Source organism: Schistocerca gregaria, chromosome 2 (assembly GCF_023897955.1).
Source record: "Schistocerca gregaria isolate iqSchGreg1 chromosome 2, iqSchGreg1.2, whole genome shotgun sequence".
Classification (NCBI taxonomy): Eukaryota; Metazoa; Arthropoda; class Insecta; order Orthoptera; family Acrididae; genus Schistocerca; species Schistocerca gregaria.
The window spans coordinates 34,520,918-34,543,398 of record NC_064921.1 but is presented as its reverse complement, the minus strand read 5'-3'; the positions used below and the strand labels follow the sequence as shown (position 1 = coordinate 34,543,398).

Below are 22,481 nucleotides of genomic sequence, written 5' to 3'. Positions count from 1 at the left end.
ACATAAGTGTTCTATACGAGTGGTCTAAGTGATCTTCCCCTCATTTCTAGTCACAAAACGTATTCATTTTCCCAGAGGAAGGAAGTAATGACCCTGAAAGCTAGAAATGGTATTTTTTATTCAAGTGCTGTTCATTTAATTAAAATAGAAATAATAGAGGTTATGATAGGAGGTGAAGATTTAATATGGGGAAACTGCATCCTGCAACAGTTAAGGGAACATGCTGGGGTGGGTCAATTGTCCAGGCCTACCAAGTGGCCAGTTTATTTATTTATTTATTTATTACCATCCCAATGATCACATTTGTGATATAGAATTTGCCAGAATACGTTTCAGCAACTACATAAAATCTTTACAAAAACAAAACCCATCTTGAATTCATTTGAATCTGTCTTATGTTTAATACAATATACAGCTAATAAGTGATTTTATAACATAATTTCTTATGTGCTTGACAGACCTAGTCTTTGATGTTGTGATTTCGTTTATTGAAAACATGGAAGCGTCTGATTCTGTCCGTCTGCTTTGACCCATGACGTCAGAAATATGGCGGAAACGACCATCCGCTACGACTCCAATATGGCGCCTATGATGTCATTACTCAAACATGACAACGAACACGAAAATACATCGAAAAACCAACACACACACTTTCCACAAAAAGCTAATCAAACCAACAGGACAAACATGGGAAATTGGGGTTTTTGGGTGGGGACAAACTAAATATAAAGAGATGCCCCTACACTTCATGGCTTCAGCCAACAGGCCGAATAGATGAAAAATTTTTGTTAGAGAAAACCAAAAACTGTTGGCCTTGTCAGTCGTATCCATACCTACCAAAGACATAAACAAAGCAATTTACCAAAATTCACACCGATGAACAGAAAAACTACATTGACATCGACATAACAAAATAGAAGTCGTTAACTCACTGAAAAGTATTTCGCTGAAAGCACAGTCACCACCAATACCACACACGTGCAACGCTACCACGCAAGTTAACCCCATATGCCACATAACACGCTACTCATAAAGGCACCACCAGAGAGAACCACCGACCACAACAAGACGCCACCTACAAACACGACACACACGCAAACTAAACCAAAAACATCACTGAACACACAACATAAAAACACACCACCATACAGCACCACCGATCACATCAAAATGACACCTGCAAACACACCACTCTCACAAACTAAACTGCACACTGTTGTGATGTCACACAGTCACACACCACAACAGCCTTACATGACAGGTCAAATCCAACCCCATTTATGATATCATATATTCTTATACAGGTGAGCAGAGCTATTCACTTATAATGTAGTGACATTTGTTAAGCGTGTGGTTCTTAATCTTTTTATGTGCTTGACAGACATATTCACTGATGTAATTTCAGTTGCCACAATGATGCTAGATGTTTTGTAATGAGCAGCAACAGTAGGTATAGATGATGGTATGAAATTGTATCTAGGTCTTAACCCTGCTAGTTGTGGAGATTTAATATAAGACTTCCATTTTTGAAGATATAATTGATAAACTGAAGAGAAATATCCAAGGTGATGTAGGCAACTTAAAACTGGTAGATACGAGTTCAAAATAGGGTATATCAATATTCAATGTCTCAGACATAAATGTGTACTTGTAAATAACTTTGCTGTTGATAATTTGTTAGGTACTTTGTGTTTAAGCGAGCATTCATGTAAGAAAAAATAATTGCCATTTGAACTATTAGATGATTATATATTAGTTAGTAGTTTTTGTAGGAAACAGCATAATAATAGAGGTACTGCAGTGTATATTAAAAAGCATTATTTGTCATGTCGATTTTCTTTGTCATGAGTTTGATTTTGAGGTTTCAGCTTTCTGTTTGGAAGATACTAAACTGCTAATAATTGTACTTTATAGATCACCAACTGGAGATCTTCCATTTTTTTAAGACAAACTTGATGATTTATTTAATTTTTTGTGTAGGTCAAAATGGGAAAAATTTAGCATTTCTATAGGGGGAGATGTCAATTTGCATTTGATGTAATTGAGGATAATCAAAGTGTGAATGCATTAAAAAATTTATTAATGCGATATAATTTTACTTTTTTAAATTACAAAATGACAAGAGGATCAGCATGTCTTGACAATATTTTTACAAATGTCGATGGGGCATATTGTACCACAGATGTTGTCAGTTTTCAGATCATGATTGTGTGATATGTGAATTAAGTAATATTAAGTTACCTAATAAGAGTACTGTTGCTGGTAAAAGTACTAAGCTAGTAGTTTCTAGACGTCTGAATGAAGTAAATTTATGCAATTTTAAGAATGCATTATGCAGTTTTAACTGGAAATGTTTTAATTGACAGTTAGCAATGTTGCTCAGCTGATGTTGTGTTTAACAATTTTTTCTGTTTTTTTGTTTACATTTTAATGAGTTTTTTTTTCAAAAAAAGTGCAAGGTCAGTCCCTTTTCACGTAAAAAAAGCAAATCTAAGAACCAATGTGAGTGTTATACCCCTCAATTAAATAAAGTACTGTTTTATTTGGATCTGTATAGACAGTATAATACAGAAAGTGCTGGATTAGTGTATAATGAAGCTAAGAAAGTGCCAGTAATGCAAAGAATTTGTACAATTTAGGTGTAATTAACAGATCTATTAATAAATGTAAAACAGCAAGGAAAGTAATCAATTCACTTTCCAATAGTGGCAAAAAAGAGGTTGTAAACTTATCCCCAGGAAGTTTTAACAGTTTTTGTACTCAATTAGTGGAAAAAATTGTAGAAACATAACAAAACCCAATGAATCCCCTGCAGAATTGATGAAGCTTTTTGGGAGAAAAAAATCATTTTCAAATTTTAATTTTAGGGAAGTAATCTTGAAGATGTTCTAGAAGTTGTTAAGGCTCTTAAACCCTCTGAGAGTGTTGATATTTTTGATTTGTCCTAATTTTATAATAAGAATAATTGAATGTATTATTGACCCATTGACCTACCTCATAAATAGATGTATTGTCGAGGGAATCTTTCCTACCATTTTGAAATTGTCTAGAGTAGTTCCTATTTGTAAAAAATGTGATAAAACTTGTCCCTCTAGTTATAGACCTGTATCCATTACTCCAATTTTTTCTAAAATTATAGAATCTATTATGTAATCCCAACTTTGTTCCTATCTTGAACAGTATAACCTAGTATGTAATATGAGCAGTTCGATTTTAGAAATGGCAGGTCAAGTGTGGATGCCATGAACACACTCGTTAAAAAAAAGTGCTGGAGGTATTTGAAGCAAGGGGATATGCTCAGGCTTCCTTTTGTGACCTCAGCAATGCTTTTGATTGTGTTGATCATTGGTTACTGCTAGAGAAACTGTTTTATTATGGAATAAGAGGTGTTAACAGTAAAATGCGTAAATCATTTCTTAATGACTGGCAACAAAAAGTATGTATAGGTAATGATAGGTCTAATGTAGTCATACTTATATATGGTGTACCATTGGGCTCAATTTTAGGCCCTTTGCTATTTGTATCAATAATCAATGATTTCCCATCTTTTATCAACTCTCAAGCTACAATATATTGTATGCAGATGACACTACCTTTTTTAACAGTAGTTGTGATTCAATTAACTGTGCAATTTAACTGAGTATACAATTTCTCATGTCTCTATTTGGTTTAGAGCTAATGGCTTTTGTTTAAATGAAGGTAAAAAGCAATAAATATTTTTAGGCTTAAACATAGAGAGCAAACTCTCATGGGAACCACACATTAAATACTCAAGTGCTACGGTTTCTAGAGTACTTTATTTGCTGAGGAAATTAAAGAGCTGGGTCCCAGATAATTATGTTCGATCAACACACGTTGCATTTTTTCATAGAATTATTTCTTATGGAACAGCAGCCATGTCCAGGATAGTCTTGTGCTACAAAAAAGAGTGGGTAGGGTTACTACAAGTTCAAACAAGTGGGAACATGTAAAGCCACTTTTTGTAAAATTAGGTTGTCTTACAATTGTTAATCTGTATATATATTAAGTTCTAATTTACATAAAAAATAATTTATCTATCCAGCTCCTAAAGGAAGACATTCATTGTTATAAGACCAGAAATAGCAAGAAAATAGATGTGCCATTCTATGGATTGTTAAAATCATTTGATAGTTACAATGTTTTAGGCTTTAAATGTGTAATAACAGGGTGTATACAACCCAGGAGATCCGGGAATTAATTCATTCGGAAAAAAACCGGGAAAAATTTTAGAATTCCAGGAATTTTTTTGTTTTCAATTTAATTTTTGTAATTTTGGCTGGTGAGAACTGATACTCTAACAAATGTATTACTCCTGAATGAGATTTTCACTCTGCAGTGGAGTGTACACTGATATGAAACTTCCTGGAAGATTAAAACTGTGTGTCTGACTGAGACTCTACCAGAACTTGCCCGCGAAAGGCAAGGTCCCGATTTCGAGTCTCGGTCCAGCACACAGTTTTATCTGCCAGGATGTTTCAAAGATCTTACTGCATCCTGCTACTGCAGAATAATACTGCAGCAATAAAACATGAACGAGAGAAAAAACGAAAAAAAACTTAAATTGCAAAGTAAATACGCCATATACATCAACAAAACATAGTGCTCATACAAGCTTCTGCCAACAGCAAAATGTGTCAAAGACTATGCAATGTTCCGTAACAACAAATTGCCTCCAATGAGCATGATGTCGCATCTGTTTACATTAGATTCGTTTTAGCAGTTAAGAGAGGGATCATGTGGATGCACAGCTGAGTAGTATCTTCTCTCGCTTCTGTCTACAGAAATGTGGCTGTTGGCTGTGTAAGCAATCGGAGCAAGCAGCTAGATGCTACCGGGAAAAATTTTATTGGAGTGCCCAAGCTGCCATATTCTTGCATGGGCAGCAGGCCCAGTTCTATGAGAGGGGTGGGGTGGGAGGCAAATTCATACTCTTGAGCGAAAAATCCTTGTTACACAAAGCGACTAGCATGCAACACACGTTAGTCTATCGATTATTCATATGACTTTGAAACGCATTCCTATCGGTTTTTGAACATATTCTAAGTTGATTTATGAATGAATCGTAAGTTGATTTGTGAATGCGTGCATAGTGTACACGATGTTTCTGCCAGGAGAATCCTCGTTACATATAGACACAAACTTACCTACAGACAAAAAGGGCTACACGAGCTGAGGGGAGTAAGGCCGAACGGACGAATGCCAACCGCTGTCTGATTGAATGATTGGGTTTCCAAATGATGAGCGTTGTTATAGTTTCTAGCTAAATCCATAGATTCAGACTACAGGAGTGGAAATAAACGAATAACAGGTAAGAAAGATTATGTATTACCTTCTCGGTGTATCCAAGAAAATGATATTTTGACACAAAATGTTTGGCCAGATTGCAGTACTAGTAAGGGCCGGTTGTACAGTCCCTGGCTAGCAGCCGCTTTAAATTCTGTTCTGGAAGAAGTGCAGAAAATGCGTTATAGCAACGCCTAACCGGAAAATAATCGAGGGATAACTGAACCGGTAATTTTGACAGAGTTAGTGGATTTAACATGCGAATAAGCTTTGACATTGGCAGGAATAGTTACAGAATTAGTGGTAACAAGACTGTTTCTTAGAACGAGGAAGGAGAAGAAATGGGGTCATCACACAAATTATGGAACAATATGACAATTCCAAGTTTCAATTTCATACTACTTCTTTTCGATCTCGTACTTGAGAAACTGGAGCGTATGAATGAAGTGTGAAACTATTTCCTAATGTAAGGCTTTTTGCTTGTAGTAGGACTAACAGACATTTGATATTGGTACTTTGAGAAATATATTCAGTCGTTACAAAAAATACCGTTTGTGCCAAAACAGTCTCCTTTATTTGGTGTGTATTACAATTGTTGCAGTATTAGAATGGCCTATTTTGTTTTATCTAGCATACAGTGACAAAACAGACGTAATCAGATCGGGAAACCACACCAGTCTTGGGTCCTATTTGCATTAACAGCTTTTTCAGTGTTAGACAACGACATTTCGACTTTTCATGTAGCAAAATGTTTGACGAACATTGATGAGGCAATAGATTCTTTCTCAGAAAGGAAAGCACGATATATAAAGCTGTAGCAAAATTAGAGAGAAAAAAATTATAGGAGCTAAGGACTGAAGAAATGTGTATTGTCTTGCTTTTCTCATGTCTTCATTGGGTTTATGTATCCAACATTTAATTTTATGTCACACAAAGCAGCAAGTTGTTAGCTGATATGGAATTAGAAAAAAAAGAGGGACAGGATGTCAAACCGAGCGATTGTAAGCAGGAGCGGCACCACAGGACATTTTAATTTCCACTATCTTGAACATGATTTGATGGCATCCATTACAAAATATACACGTTTCAGTTCCACAGGGTAAAGTACAGTGACGTGCGATAGAAGAATGCTGTGTGAAGAGGGGTGGCACTGCACTTCTGGCACACTTAAAACCAAATAATATGTCTTAGATTTCCTCAAACACATATGTTTTATGCATCAGACTTTTCAGAATGACGTGCGCTACAAAATGAACATATTTTTGAAAATTCGATTACATCGGTTCGGAAATACCGTAGATCCGGGGTTGATAGGCAGAGAAGTCTGAGTTACAGTGGGAAAGTGGGTAGTCTCCATGTGACGTATGTTTACATTTAGTGATTTTGCTGTTTCCTCTTTGTTTACTGCCCTCACGTCAAATGAAAACAAAACAATTTTCTGATTGCCACCTTTCTGACAGTCAAGCATTAATTGCCTTGTAGCACAATGTAGTTATTTTTGTCGGTTTGCTAAGGAAATTTTCTTTTATTAATCTTTTCCGCTGAGGCAGACAATATATTTGATATGAAGTGTTTAATTCCACACACTGTTCGCTGCATTTCAAGTGCACGTTTTCAACTTCTAGAACGTATGGCATTATACCATAATAAAGAACCAAACATGAGATAACACAGTACTGGTACGCCAAGAAAATTTACATCCCAAAAACCACATTGAAAAGCTTAATATCAGGTCGTGACCTACTTGACTGGGAATATGGACATACGAATGTGCACTTTAAATGTGCACATTTTAATATGGGTCAAGAAATTCTGATGCTCTTGGAGTATTCTCTGATGTCTTGTTTTTTTTTTTTTTTATGACACAAAGTACGATCATTTAATGTTTTACATGTATGGAGATACAAGCTCCCTACGACATCGTAGCAGCGCAAGCGCGGTGACGCCTGTCATCTGGTGCTCTCTGGCAACTGAGGAAACAAACCTATTTCTAACAGGTCACGGGAAAATACTCCGAATGGTGGTTTGAAAAGCATTACCATCAAAGTACCATTCTGGCAGTTACAACAGAGCCATGTGCGATAATGTACGATTAGCGATTGACTCTCATTTAAAAATCTGCTCTTTGATGACGAGCCATTTAGATTAATTTCGAACCCAGAAGATTAGACATTTATGTTGTTATTAAAAAATTTATGGGTACATTTGTGTGATATATCTTAAACTGTAATACGCGCATAAAAGATCAAAACTGTCTGAGAAAACTTAGCTTAAACTGTAATACGCGCATAAAAGATCAAAACTGTCTGAGAAAACTTAGCTTCTCTCACAGCATATTAATCTTACATACCAATATTATATGTGAGAGCCTTGCGTTTCGTGTAGCAACACTATGTATATTAATTTAAACCATTAACTTTTTCTGTTTGTGCCTTCGCGCTACTTAACAGTGATGTTGCTATTGGCTGACTACATCGTGTGTCAAGTTCTGAATACCCACTGTCATCGGCTGGCGAGATCACGTGACATGAGCTATGACTGGCCTACAAAAGCGCATCGCAAACTCGATTTCAATGCGTACATGCTGCTGCATATCAAAGATCTTTCCAAAAAACGTTCTTTCCCCTGTATTTAGTTTTCTACTCCCGTGTATAAAACCACAATCATTCAAAGTACTTATAAGTTATACAGTTCCTAGAGAAAAGATACTGTCAGTTAACAGGGAAACGTATGTTTTCACCCTGGTGAAAATGTATATTGAACCGGGAAATCGGGGAATTTTTTTTCTTTGTCCATGTATACACCCTGTATAAGTTACCTTTAGAAATAAGTAACTTACCTTTAAATTTATTTAAATGCAAGCTGTATAACAAATTAGCTGGTTTACCTTTTTATTCTGTTACTGAATTTTTTGAATGCTATTCTATGGGAAATTGCAGTATGAAGCATTAATGAGGAGATACCTGACGACATATTAAGAAAGTCTCTCCAGCACAACTTAGTGTATAAACTTATATATACAGTCTTTTACTTATTAATATTGACTTTGTCTATTGCTTGCAGAAGTTCAGTGACAATAAGATTTATATTATTATTATTATTATATTAATGCTAATCATGGTGACAGGAGATATACAGCCTGAAGTTAAGTGTGGGAATAATGTAGAATCAGGGGGGTTCATGTACAGATGTGTTTTCCTGTATGTATGAAAGAGAGCAAATAGACAGGGCCAATAAAGTGATACACCTGGAAAGTAGTGGAAGTGAGGAGGAAGAAACAAGCAGTGAGAGTAGGGATAGTGAAGAGGGAGAAGATGAGGTACAGGAAGATACCTTTCTTTTGCAAAGTAATTTGCGTAAGAGTCACTAGGGAGAGAAATCCCAATTTCTTAAATTACTGAGACTTCTACCAATTCATTGAACCACAGTACAGATACTAATGAGGAGAAGAAAGTTAATGTGTTTATTATTGGCAAGGGTAAAGGTGTGGCAACTTGTAACGAGGAGGAAGAGAGTTTATATGCACTCAGAAGGGAGTCAAGAGAAGAAGAAAACTCAGAGATAGGCTATAGGAAGTGGGAATATGACACTACTGAAAGAGAATTGTTACATGAGGATGAAGATGTGGAGGTTATTAAAGCAGGACAACCTTTTGTGAAAATAAAAGCCTATGGTAGTGAGAAAAAGGCTCTCTTGGACACAGGGAGGGAAATAAGTGCCGTAGCCAAGGAGTTCTATAGAGGAAGGTAACTTTCCAGAATTTCTTAACCTTGAACCTTGCCTCATCAACCACAGTCCACCATCTAAAAACTGATCCCTACCTTACCATCCTCCCTGCTGACAAAGGCTCTCCTTTCAATCGCAAGGATAACCTGGGAGAACGACCCTGCCAGCTGTCATATACATCTGCCTACAAACCTTGCCACACTGATCGCATTCCAGAAATCCACTGGGATCTCCAGTCATCCCTCAAATCCTTAGTCTGTCCGAGAATCTCTCCCCTGGAGTCCATCTCTCTGCTCACCCCTACCACTCCTCGCACTTCTACCTTCTATGTGTTTCCTAAAGTCCATAAACCATTAATGGCCCTCCCATGGGCACTAGAAAAATTATGTATTAAGTATTCCTGATAAGAGTAAAAAGAACAAACAGACAGGCAGCCTCAAAACTTTCCACTACAAAATTAATTGCAACCACTGTTTCCTAATCTTACCAGGTCCTCTTTCCTTCCTAGTATGGAATGATTTAAATAAATCTGTCCTTTGGTGTTAGTTTTTAATGTGAAACTTGAAATTGACCTCTTCATCAAAAATAAAACATTTGGTGCTGCAGTTCTTAATTACTGTCTTGTTGGCAGGAAAAGAGTGTGCTGTAGATCTTAATTACTGTCTTCTTGACTGGAAAAGAGTAAATTAGTAATTTTTCAGTAACACATGGTGTCTCCGGAGTGCAATCGAGTGCACTCAAGGTTAAAGTTCTGCTTAGCAGCCAGCTTAAGAAACAGTTTTTCAGCTTGTACATCATAATGTAGCTCTGAAAAGCTCTTGACGCTGTTATTGAAGAGAAAGTCAGACGGATACGATTCTGAACAACTATGGTAGTCTGTGTTGGTAGGGCAAGTTTTGCAAATTTCCGCTTTTCACATAAGAGAATCTGTTCATTCCAAAAGACCCTGATATTAAACAGGGATTGCACAGCAGTACCTAACATTCAAAATCCTAAGTCTTCTGCTTTTTTTCACTTCGTATCATAATTACTAGGAGAGGAAAGATGAGCATAAGATTCACTTTACAAAATTTAGAGTTTTTTTACCTTTAAAGGTAACAGTTATTATTTCATAAAAATGTTCTTCTCAGTGCTCAACTATTACAGTATACATTCATCTTTTTACAAAAGGTATACCGACAAAAATTAATGTTTTCTTATATCTCACAGCAATGGCGGCTGTCATTTCCTGTTTAACAATAGAAGTACACCTCTTTTTAAAATACGTCCTGTAATCAAGTATACTATCGGACAAAAATTATTATTAAAGTCATGGAATACACCAGTGTGTTGAAAATCATGGGACGCTAACAATCCAATGATATTATTTACAATGCTGCGCTCTTGCAGACGAAAACGATAATTAAGGTGATGAAGTGATACTATAAACCCAACCCCCAGGATGCCCTATTGTCACCAGTCACTGTGCCCCCACTGAGAGAGCTCTGCTCTCGTAGACCAACACCTTTGACCTATTATCCGGAACCTACCCTCCTATATAAAAGATACCAACCATTTTCTCCACTGACTCTCCGCAGTTCCTGATCCTTTACCACACGGTGCCGCGCTCGTCCCTGTTCGTACCACCTCCCTTTACACTAACATCCCTAATCCCCATGGCCTAATTACTATTGAAGACTACCATTCCCAATGCCTGATGTATCCCAAACCAACCTCCTTCCTAGTCACCTAGACCAATTATATCCTCACCCACAATTACTTATCATTTGAAGGAATTACCTTCAAATAAATCCACTATGGGCACCCACATGGCACCATCCTATGCCAACCTATTAATGGGCCATCTAGAGGAATTCTTAAACACCCAGACACCTAAACCCCTCACCTGGTTCAGATTCATTGATGCCCTTGTGATCTGGATTGAGAATGAGAACACTCTATCCACATTCCTCCAGAACCTCAACTGCTTCTCCCCCATTTGCCTCAGCTGGTCTTACTCAATTCAACAAGCCACCTTCCTAGATGTTGATCTCCACCTAAAAGATGGCTACATCAGTACCTCTGTCCAAATCTCCAGTGCACTATCTTTCCAGTCTCCCACTACCTCCCAAAGTCCTTTACACACCATTTTGTTTAAATCATGTTGCAATTGTTTTTGATATTCTAATGATTTTACTATACAGTAAATGACAGTATCATATGCAAAATATCTAAGTGGCAGCTAGATCATCTTCTAAATCATTTAGATAGGTTGGGAACAAAGAGGGTCTATAATACTTAATGGGAAATGCCAGATATCACTTCTGTTTTACGAGATAAATTTCTATCAATTACTATAAACTATGATATTTCTGACAGGAAATCACTAATGCAATCACACAACTGAAGTGATAGTCCATATGACTGCAATTTGTTTAGAAGTCTCTTGCGAGGAACATTATCAAGAGCCTTTTGAAAATCCAGAAATATGAAATCAGTTTGAGAACCCTTGTCGATAGCAGTCATCACCTTGTGTGAATAAAGAGCATCTGTGTTTTGGTTTGACAAGGAATGGCTCAGGTCTACAGATAGTGGAGTAAAAATCCATCCAAAGATGGCTAGACCGTAAAGAGGAGTCATCTAAATGAAGCTGTTGGACAATTCTGATGATATTAGATATGGAGCTGCCATGCACTGAAGTAAAAATTTTCACTCTAATTTCCCATGACTTTAAATTTTTTAGGGGCTATTTATAGCAGAATGATGAAATTTTCAGGAGTTGTTCCTTCCTGCATTCTAATATATTTGAATTAAAAGATTTGTGAAATTATTTTGTATTAAGAGATATATATTTAAAAATACTTGCTAAAATGTGTAACTTTTTTAACACTCAGAAAAAATAAAATCTCTTGGAAACTAAACTTTCTTTTCCTAAAATGATTAATGTAGTAGAAAAGTAGAACATATATCTGTGTTCTGTTAATAATCAAGAATATAGTCCCAGTCAGCAATGAGAAAATTTTCCTAATATTTGACTCTATTTAACTTATTTAATGCATGGCACATTCCATATACCTGTAAGTACCATTTACACCCAGGCAGCTCTCACTCAGTTATGGTGCCACTGATTACAACCCTGCTCTATGAGACGCAACTCACCACTGTCAGACATACCCTCATATATGAAACATGACGTCTCAGAGAGCAATGTCAGAAATATTTTGAGACCTTTGGCAATTCTTTGTACATTTAGAATATAATCTTTGAATACTGTGTTCAGGTGATATATGATTATACATATATTTTAGTTTATATTTGATTAACATTTGAAATTTGTAATTTATGTTTATTTTACATAGCTCCTGGAGAAAAACAAAGAGAACCATTGGGAATATCATCTAGTGCATACAAGAAAATCACACTCATGAAACGTTGTTGTGTACATAAAACTTTAAGAGACCAGTTACATAAAGACGCATTTTACAAATCTATTCTTGCATTTGTTGTCAATGAGGTGAGAATCTTTTAAGTTCCTATTCTTTAATTAATAAAGCTGTTGCTTATTAACAGGGTTGGATGGACAATAAATTTAGAACTGTATGAGTGTGACATGACTGTTCCTTTGTTTTATGGTTTTATGCATGATATATCTCAGTGCAGCATGCAAAAATCAAACAATGGAAAATCCTAGATGGAGTGTAACAATATTATGAGAAGGAAATTTGCTACTCACCATTTAGCAGAGATGCTGAGTCGCAGATAGGCACAACAAAAAGACTTTCATTATTATAGCTTTCAGCCATTAAGGCCTTTGTTAACAATAGACACACACACACACACACACACACACACACACACACACACACACACACACAAAATGCAACTTGCACACAAGTGTGTGTGAGTTACATTTGCGAGAATGTGTGTGTATGTGTGTCTATTGTGAGAGTCTTTTTGTTGTGCCTGTCTGTGACTCGGCAACTCTGATGTGGTGAGTAGCAACTTTTCTTCTCATAATACACTATGTAATCAAAAGTATCCACTGAAAATGACTTAAAAGTTCGTGGTGCCCTCCATTGGTAATGCTGGAATTCAATATGGTGTTGCCCCACCCTTAGCATTGATGACAACTTCCACTCTCGCAGGCATACGTTCAATCAGGTGCTGGAAGGTTTCGTGAGGAAGGGCAGCCCATTCTTCACGGAGTGCTGCACTGAAGAAAGATATCGATGTTGGTCAGTGAGGCCTGGCATGAAGTTGCCGTTCCAAAACATCCCAAAGGTGCTCTATAGAATTCAGGTCAGAACTCTGTGCAGGCCAGTCCATATGGGATACTTCTTTGACTGAAATCTAAATTGGGATGGGCAGACTTGTGTATGTAAATCCTGTATCTTAATCATTGAGCTACCTCCCCTGCTTTGTGCCTTAATGGACCAATTGCAACATTAACTGTGGTATTTAGGGAAATACCCATCAAAATTGATTTTTGATACATCTGAAAGATCTCTACATGCTTCATCAAAGGAAAATTAAAAGCCCTCTCTGAATTGCTTTCATGTTTTCCTTCAAATCGACCTGGTATGGAACCCAAACAATTGAGCAGTACTCAAGAATAGGTATAACCAGAATTCTGTATGCAGTATCCTTTACAGCAGAACCACTCTTTCCTAAAATTCTCCCAATAAACTGAAGTTGAACAGTTGCCTTCCCTACCACAGTTCTCACATGCTTGTTACACCTCACATCGCTTTGCAACTTTATGTACAGGTACTCAGATGACTTGACACTGTTGTCAAGCAGGTCACAAGCAATACTGTACCCAAACATTACAAGTTTGATCTTCCTACTCATCTGCATTAATTTACATTTTTCCACATTTAGGACTAGCTGCCATTTATCACACCACCCAGAAATTTACATCATCAACAAACAACTGCAGATTGCTGCCTGCCAAATTGTTTGTGTTATAGAGAACATGAGTGATCCTATCACAGTTTCCTATGGGTTTTCTTGAGGATATACTTTTCTCTGATGAACACTCACTGTCAAGAATAAAATATTGTTTTCTATTACTTAAGAAGTCTTTGAGCCACTCAAATGTCTGTGAACCTATTCCATATGCTCATACCTTTGTTAATGGTCTGCAGTGTGGCAGTGTGCTAAATGTTTTCTGGATATTTAGAAATATGGAATCTGCCAGGTGCCATTCATCCATAGTTCACAGTATGGTATTTAAGGAAAGGGAAAGCTGATAAAAATCTGCTTTGCAATGCTTTAAAACCATGTTGATTTGTGGACATAAACTTCATGGTCTCAAGGAAATTTATTATATTCAAACTGGGAATATGTTCAAGGATTCTATAGCAAACCAAAGTTAGCCATGTTGGTCTGTAATTGTGCATGTCCATTCTATTGTCATTCTTATACACAGTAGTCACTTGCACTTTTTTTCCAGTTGCACTTGGGAGTTTTTGCTGGATGAGAGAGTCATGATAAATGCAAGTTGAGTAAGGGGCAAATGTTGTGGAGCACTCTTTGAAAATATTGAATTGGGATTCCATCCATACCAGATACCTTGTTTTCAACTCCTACACTTGTTTCTCTACACTATGTTGCCCTTACGGAAGTCTGTTTGATGGGCGAATGATGGTTTGTTTGTAGTCATTTGTGGTTGAAACCAGTGTGGTTTCTGTTGCCTGAGACTGCAGTTGTGTGTGTGAGTTGCATTTGCATGAGTGTGTGTGCATGTTCATATGTGTGTCTAATGTTGAGAAGGCCTTAATGACCGAAACCTATAACTGTGAAAGTCTTTTTGTTGTGCCTATCTGCGACTCAGCATCTCTGCTACATGGTGAGTAGCAACTTTCCTTGGAGGAGAATTGGGGTTTATGATGGGAAATGGCACGGGACATCTGTTCGTGGACTAGGTCTGGGGATAGTGCCTCTCTGTGAAGGCCTCGGTGAGACCATTAGCATACTGAGTGAGGGAATTATTGTCCAGGAAGATATGTGATCCCCAGGTGGCTGGGATGTACGGAGGGATTTTTTGGTGTGAAATGGATGACAGCTGTAGAAGATCACATCTAGCAAGGTGGCGTGCTGGGTCGAGGAGGACCGCACAAAGAGAACATTTCAAATTTGTGGAGGAATGAAGATCTTCACGATCTGTACTCGAGGCCACACAACATTCCCATGCTCGACACTACCTCTCCCGTCTGTTTCACACAGTCCCCCTTGACCCAGCATCCCACTTTCGTAAATGTCGATCCCCTCTTCTCTGACAGTTCCGTCCACACTTCTGTCCACATTAAACCCAGCAACTGTGAACAGCACCTGCATTTTGACAGCTGTTATCGCTTTCACATCAAAACATCCCTTCCGTCAGCCTGGTCACCTGGGAACAGTGTATCTACAGTGACAAAAAGTCACTTGCTTCAGTATTCTGAGGGTCTCACTAAGGTCTTCACAGACAGGCACAATACCCTGACCTAGTCCACAAATAGCTCTGTGCAATTTCCTCTCACACCCTGAATCTTCACACCACACCCAATAACCAGCCACAAAGGAGTGTCCCCTTCATCACCCAGTACTACCCCTGGATGGAACAACTGAACCAAATCCTCTGCCAGAGCTTTGATTAACAATCCTCATGCCTGGAAATGTGGAACATCCTATCCGAGATACTTCCCAACCTCGTAAAGTGGTGTTCCATCCATCCCTAGGCCACAAGAATCGTATCCTTGTGGAAGACCCAGGGGGAAAACCTGCCCAATCCACCCACCCAGCACTTCTTATCCCAGCCCTGTCATAGGTTTATCCTACCCTGCAGGCCACCTGCGAAAGCAGCCATGTCATTTACCAAGCCTGCTGCAATCATTGCACAGCTTTTTATATTGGCACATCTACCAACCAGCTGTCCATCCGAAGAACCAGCTCAGCACAACACTCTTGATTTCAGTGGATGCTTCATGACTCTACACATTTAGATCCTTCCCTCTATACCAGTTTTTGTGAACTGCATTGATGGGAGTTATTGTTATAACAAATTATCTGCTTTCGTAGTTATCGGCCTGTTATACGTGACCAGATAACTTCCTTGCCACATTCAATGCCAGTCTCAATAGAGACAATATTTTTGTCAACTGCAATGAACAGTCCCACTGCTATGGCATATGCACTGTCTTTCTGATACATATTCCATGACATGCTAAGTATTGCAGAGCTTTGAATGAGCTCTTGGCCCTGAGAATAATTTGAGTGTAAGGACTTTCCTGGAGGACAGTAAATTTGGGAATTCTGTTAGCAATGCTTTGACACTTTAGTGATAAAATTTTGACCCTTGAAGTGTCTTTACTCTTAATGTAAAACTTGGTGAAATGTTATGCTAATGTAAAACTTGCTGGAATGTTTTTATTCATTCATGTGTAAACTAGAATAAAATTTAGATACTTAGTTAAAGTTATTGGAAAACAGTCATTGAAGAATCACTAATGATAATCTACAGGCTATCAACTTATTGCGTGCACATGTGAAAGTGCTTGAAGAAACTTTTGTGCTTCAAAGCACATAAATATAGATTGCATTTTTCACAACAGCTTTTGATTGTGCTATTCCTTGAAGTAATATTTCGTGGAGAAGCTGGATCATCAATGAATGGTAAATGATCATAAATATCACACCTCTTGTCATCACAAGGAATAGGCACTGAAAAATTTGCAGTATTTGGTGCTCTTACATGCTTCAGCCTTAGTTTCAATCTCAGGCTAATGCACCTCAGCTAATTTATTCAGGTGAGTTTCCATTTCCATCTGAACTTTCATCAGGTCCTTAACGTCTTTCTGCGGAACTTAATTTTTGTTTAGCAATTATTCTGTATTCCATTCAGCAGTACTGCAGCTAATTGAAGAACTGGAGACTGACCCTTAAAATCAATTTCCTTGTCCTCTACTGCGTACAGTAACACTCTGTTATTGCTGATCACAGATCTCCATATTACCCATTGACTGGTTATATCTGAGTGCAACATTGCTTTCTTTCCATTATCCTACAACTATCTTGTCCTAACTTCAAACATGTTGTACTGATCATGTGGATAACTAAATTCAAACCAAAGGAATACTTAAGTTCACTATGACACACCACTTTTTGCTGTTGAATATATGTTTGACAGTTATGATGTAAAGAGAGAAATCTTGAAAGAAATACTGAGAATAGTAATGCATAGAGCTTTTAGGTATCACTGGAACCTGAAAGAAAAAAAATATGTGCTTTACACTAAAATATTTAAAAAAATTGTGAAATAAATGAACATCATCTTCATCTTGGTACTGGAAGCACTGTATAAAGAAAACTGTTCATCATATTGCTTCTGTCTCCATAACCACCTCTGCTGTGTCATCAATACAGAAGGCTATGGATTCACATTATGGAACTCTTCTGGTATTACTCATTGTTGTGAGGATACACATGAAATACCTTCTCCGGCAATAATTCTGGCACAGCAAAAAAAATTTCAGATTCATTACTGCTTTTGAGACAACTTTCTTGGTTGGTGATGTATTCTGAAGTTGTTTCTTTTATATAGCTTCTTGGTTGTTGTAATGGGCAATCGATATTAATGTTCTCATCTTCAGGCAAATCACTGACGTCTGAAATCTCATTCCAAATGCTAAGTATTTCACTTTCAGACAAAATACTTTCACTAGTTGGCATCTGAGAAGCAAACGTGACAATATCCCCCTAGCAATAAATACTTTTTATTGTGAAAATGTATTTTGATGAATATTTTTTAACTCTGCACGATCATGCAAGTATTAAAAATAGAAAATACTAACCTGCACACTGGAGATAGTTGTTATTTGTTCCACAATAAACAGCATAATTGCAAAAGAATTACAGAAAACAGTTTTAATTGTAGTTATTACACCTCTTTTGATAAAAAAAAACATTAACACTGAGCAATGGTCATTTACATAGTACAATGAAAAATAGCAGAATATCTTACTTGCTGTTGCAACAACACTTAGTGGCACACAGAATTTGCTTTATAGAGGAGTATGCTCCCAGTAGTTGGAATTTGAATTGCACCTGTACCAACAGTGAGAGTCCCAGATGACTGATGCAGGTTAGTATCATCCAGAAAAGTAAAAACAAACCATGAAAAATTTTACACACTGAGCTGCACATTCATTCAGGTCAGGGCTGAACTGGATATCAGCTGGCTCTTGCTACATTTTGGTTACGCTTGATGTGTTGGTTATAAAATTTGTGACAGCAAATTTTGTTCAAAATTTTTCAATTACAAATCAAAATGGGTGAATACAAGTTGCTCAATGGTCAATAGAACTACTGACATATTCATAACAGTTGACAAAAAATAGGTGTATAGATATGACAATGAAACTAAGGCTCCCAGTGAAAAAGCATTCTGTATCACCAAGAACAAAAAAAGCTCAATGACTGCAGTCAAATGTGAAAGTTATGTGCATTCTATTCTTTGATGTTAACACTGTGGTACACCATGAGTTATTACCATAATATCAAGTGATCATTAAGGAATACTATTTATAAGTTCAGTGCCTTAACACCAAGATTTGTGACAAACAAACAATGGGTTTTACATAATGATAATGTACTTCATTGCTTGGTTGTGAATTTTAGGCCAAAAATAATACAGTAGTTGCATCCTAACATCCATCTTCCCAGATATGGCTCCATTTGCCTTTTTTTCTGGCTGTAAAAATAAAGAAAACCCCAAAGCATCGTTGCTTTATAAGCATACATGAGATTGAAAACACACTACACAGAGAACAAAAGGCTATCCCAAACATCAAATTCCAGAAGCTTTACAAGGATTGTAAAAAGCATTGGCTAAGTATATAAAACACATTTTCTGTTATTTTTTGAACACATTTTGAATCTAAAAACATAAATGCTTTTATTTTAAAAAATTGGGTTGGGGGAGGGGCAAGGGCTGTGATGGACATAACACCCCCCCCCCCCTACCCTCTCCCTTCAGTCTGCACCTGTTCCAGCATGGCAAACAATTAAATTCATGAGTATTTGATCTAGATAATAAGAAACTTATGTGAATAATTCCATTGTTTTACAAATATCACAGCATTTTATCATGTTGCAGGTACCTTCGTCCTTTGCAATGCCAGCTGTATCTCTGAAACCATTCAAGAGACTTGTTAACTTCAGTGATACTACATTTCGTTTTGATGAAATGTACCGCAGACATTTCCCTTTAGTAACCCTTGATTCAGTATGAAAATTTACCTAAGTAACTTGCAAATAAATGACTTACAGATTTGGAAAAAATAATCATTTGATCTACATTTAAATCTAACCTATCTAACCTCCAAAAATCACTATAAAGTGCATACAAAAAAGTGCCTTTGATTGTAGCACACCTTAAAGTTTCTCTAATTTCGTAGATAAATAAATCATGACAAGAACAATTGCTTGTGTGCCTTTGTGTAAGCTGTTATTGGTTTAACTGTATCAGCTTGGTCACTTCAGTAATGGTATGGAGGCCGTTACTGTTCTGAAAACTGATGCTAGAATTTATAAACTATTAGAAATGATTTCTTCAAGAGTCTACCGTCCGGAAGTTCTATCACATTTACCTGCAAGTCACATAAGCTAAGCATCCTTGTTATATACATACAAGATTGTAAGTATAATGTCATGCACAGAGACTACTTTGATATAAATGAAATTTAGGTTTTGATATATTGATACATGTGCAAATTCATGGCTTTAGCATTACCACAGTTTTATTTATACAGCATTTTAAGTAGCTGTTGGGTGTTTAGTTCACTCATACAGATAATTAGTAACACTCTAATTACAATGAAAGTATCAAGAATGTTATGAAATGGTACAGAAAAGTCAGTGACTGAACTTGTACAAAATAGCTTGTGGCAGTAATTTTTAAGTTGATTAAAAGACGTGCTCTCTGAGTGCTATATAGTCAGAACATCTGTGACAATGATAAAAAGATAGCAAGGATAGAGATGATTATTAATGAGCAATCCAGCATGCATTAATTAATTAGTAGATGTATGTCTGCCTGTTTTGAGATGTCAAAGAGACTAGACACATGTATACATCTGCCTAGTTGTTAATGTATTATGTAAGGGTTGTTATTAACATTAAAATTCTGCTCGGAGACTGTAATGCGAAGATAAGATGAGAGGAGAAATTTCAAGGTGCAGTGGGGCGATGGCCAGCGCATTAACTTACAAACAAGAACAGGGAATGGTTAATTGAATTTTATACAACAAATCGATTGGTTTGGAAAACAACAAGCTTTAAGAGAAGAGCACATAAGTTAATGGCATGGCAGTGCCCTAACATCAAGCTATGAGATTTAAAGATAGATTATGTACCCATGGATCAGAAATTCCATAAGGAAATCTATAATGTTAAAGTGCTGCATGACATCGATGTCGATTCAGATCACTACATTTAAAAAATTAAAGTCAAACTGACACCTAAAAGAAAAAGCAAACCTCAAAAGTTAGATACAAAGAGAACATGTGACCCTTGTTATATTATTAATAATCAGATATATTATGAGAGATCAAGAATACCTTTAAGTGACAATCTAGAAACCACTGTCAATTGATTAAAAGCCTTGGCTGGAGAAGTAGCTCCTGTACGGAAACGCAAGAAACATGCTCAGTGGAATGAGGAATGTGATGTAGCGATTCAACATAGACATAAGGCCTGGTTAATGAGGTCATTAACTGAAAGCTCCAGGGAGGAATTAATAAATGCTAGACGATCAACCACCAAAGAAATTAGAAGGGTCAAAAGGAAATTTCATAAGAACTCACTAAATTCTATCGAGGTTGCTTTCACTAGCCACAAGACAAGAGATTACTATCAGACATTCAAACAGTACCAGTTGAAATACACTCCACCTACTCTTATGATGAAGTACAAATGGAAAGGTAGCACATAACAGTTATGAGAATTCAATGATATTGGCTAAATATTTCAAACAGTTACTAAATAGCACAGAACCTGAAAATTATTTGTAATTTGACCCCTATCCAAGAAACAAAGCACGTTTAGAAAGAGTTATACCACCACATCCAGATCAAGTACAAACAGTGATTAACTCACTTCAGAATTACAAAGCAGCAGGTGGGATCCAACAAGTGGTAGAACTTTAGAATTATGCATATGTGCAAAATATTCTGAACTTACACAAACATCTCACTGACATTTGGAATACTGAGAAGATATCAGAAGAATGGAATGTTGCAATAATCCATCCACTACACAAAAAAGGAGATAGATTGGATCCAAATAATTATAGGGCTATACCCCTGCTGGATATTATAAAAAAATTTCCAAGGTTCTGTATTTCAAAATTCATGAACAACTTGATGGTGAACTAGATGAATATCAAGGAGGCTTTCATCCAGGACAAAGCTGTCCTGATCAAATTACTATTCTCAGTTGGATAATGAAACATCCAAGGGTCAGGAACAAGAAACTAGTGATCACATTTTGAAAAAGCCTTCACTAGTACCCATCATGAACCTGTACTGTCAATTCTTAAAGAATTTGGTTTAAATCAGAAATATTTCAACCTCATTGCAGTCACCCTTTGAAATAGCAAAGCTAGAGTAAGGTTCAGAAATGAATTCTCTGAACCTTTTGAGATTCGTACTGGGCTTCAACAAGGCGATGGATTGTCTTGATTATTGTTCAATTGTGTGCTGGAGAAAAATCATGCATGAATGGAACAAGATATGCCCACCATCTGTTAAGATTGGAAGGAAGATTCAACTTAACTGTCTTGCATTTGCAGATGATTTGGCACTGTTAGCAAACAATATTGATGAAGCAAAGGTTCAGACAGAACAACTAGAATGATTAGCAGCAAAGGTTGGATTGCAAATTTTGCCTGAGAAAACAGAAATGATGCCCAGCTTCACAGTTGACACATCCCGTAACATAGTCCATAATGATTAAAAAATTAAAGTAGTAAAAAACCTTAAATATCTTGGTGAAAATATTACCTGGAATGTTAACGAAAGAGCATCAATAGATAGCAGAACATTAAAACTGTGGCCAGTGCAGAGAACCACATGGCCAACCTACAAAAAAAAAACAATCTCTCTCAATAAATGCTAAATTGTGACATTATTCCTCTGTCACCGATGACCATAGCAGTCTAGTCCCTTTAATCTCCCAACCCACCACCCCCCAACCAAAACTCCTCCATCGTTAAACCAGAAGCAACTTATGCAACACTATTCAAACCAAATACTCAAGAAACAACTGACAAATTGCAGAAAGTTGATAGAAGAATACTCCAAACAGTTATAAGTAAGAAACGTCAAGTTAATGGGCAGTGGAGGCTTCTGCCCAATTCAGTAGTGTATAAAGAAAATGAATCCATTATTGATACAATGCAGAAAAGAAGGATTACTTTTTTTGGGCACATA

General features: G+C 36.9%; 1 long non-coding RNA gene across 1 annotated transcript in view; it reads left to right on the top strand.

Moving 5' to 3' along the window:
• Positions 1-19,335, top strand: part of LOC126336265 (uncharacterized) — a 38,497-nt gene extending 19,162 nt beyond the window's left edge. Inside the window, exons 2-3 of the long non-coding RNA XR_007564936.1 lie at positions 12,369-12,523; positions 19,148-19,335. This is a non-coding gene — a long non-coding RNA (uncharacterized LOC126336265). The remainder of the gene's footprint in view (positions 1-12,368; positions 12,524-19,147) is intronic.
• Positions 19,336-22,481: the final 3,146 nt, after the last annotated feature.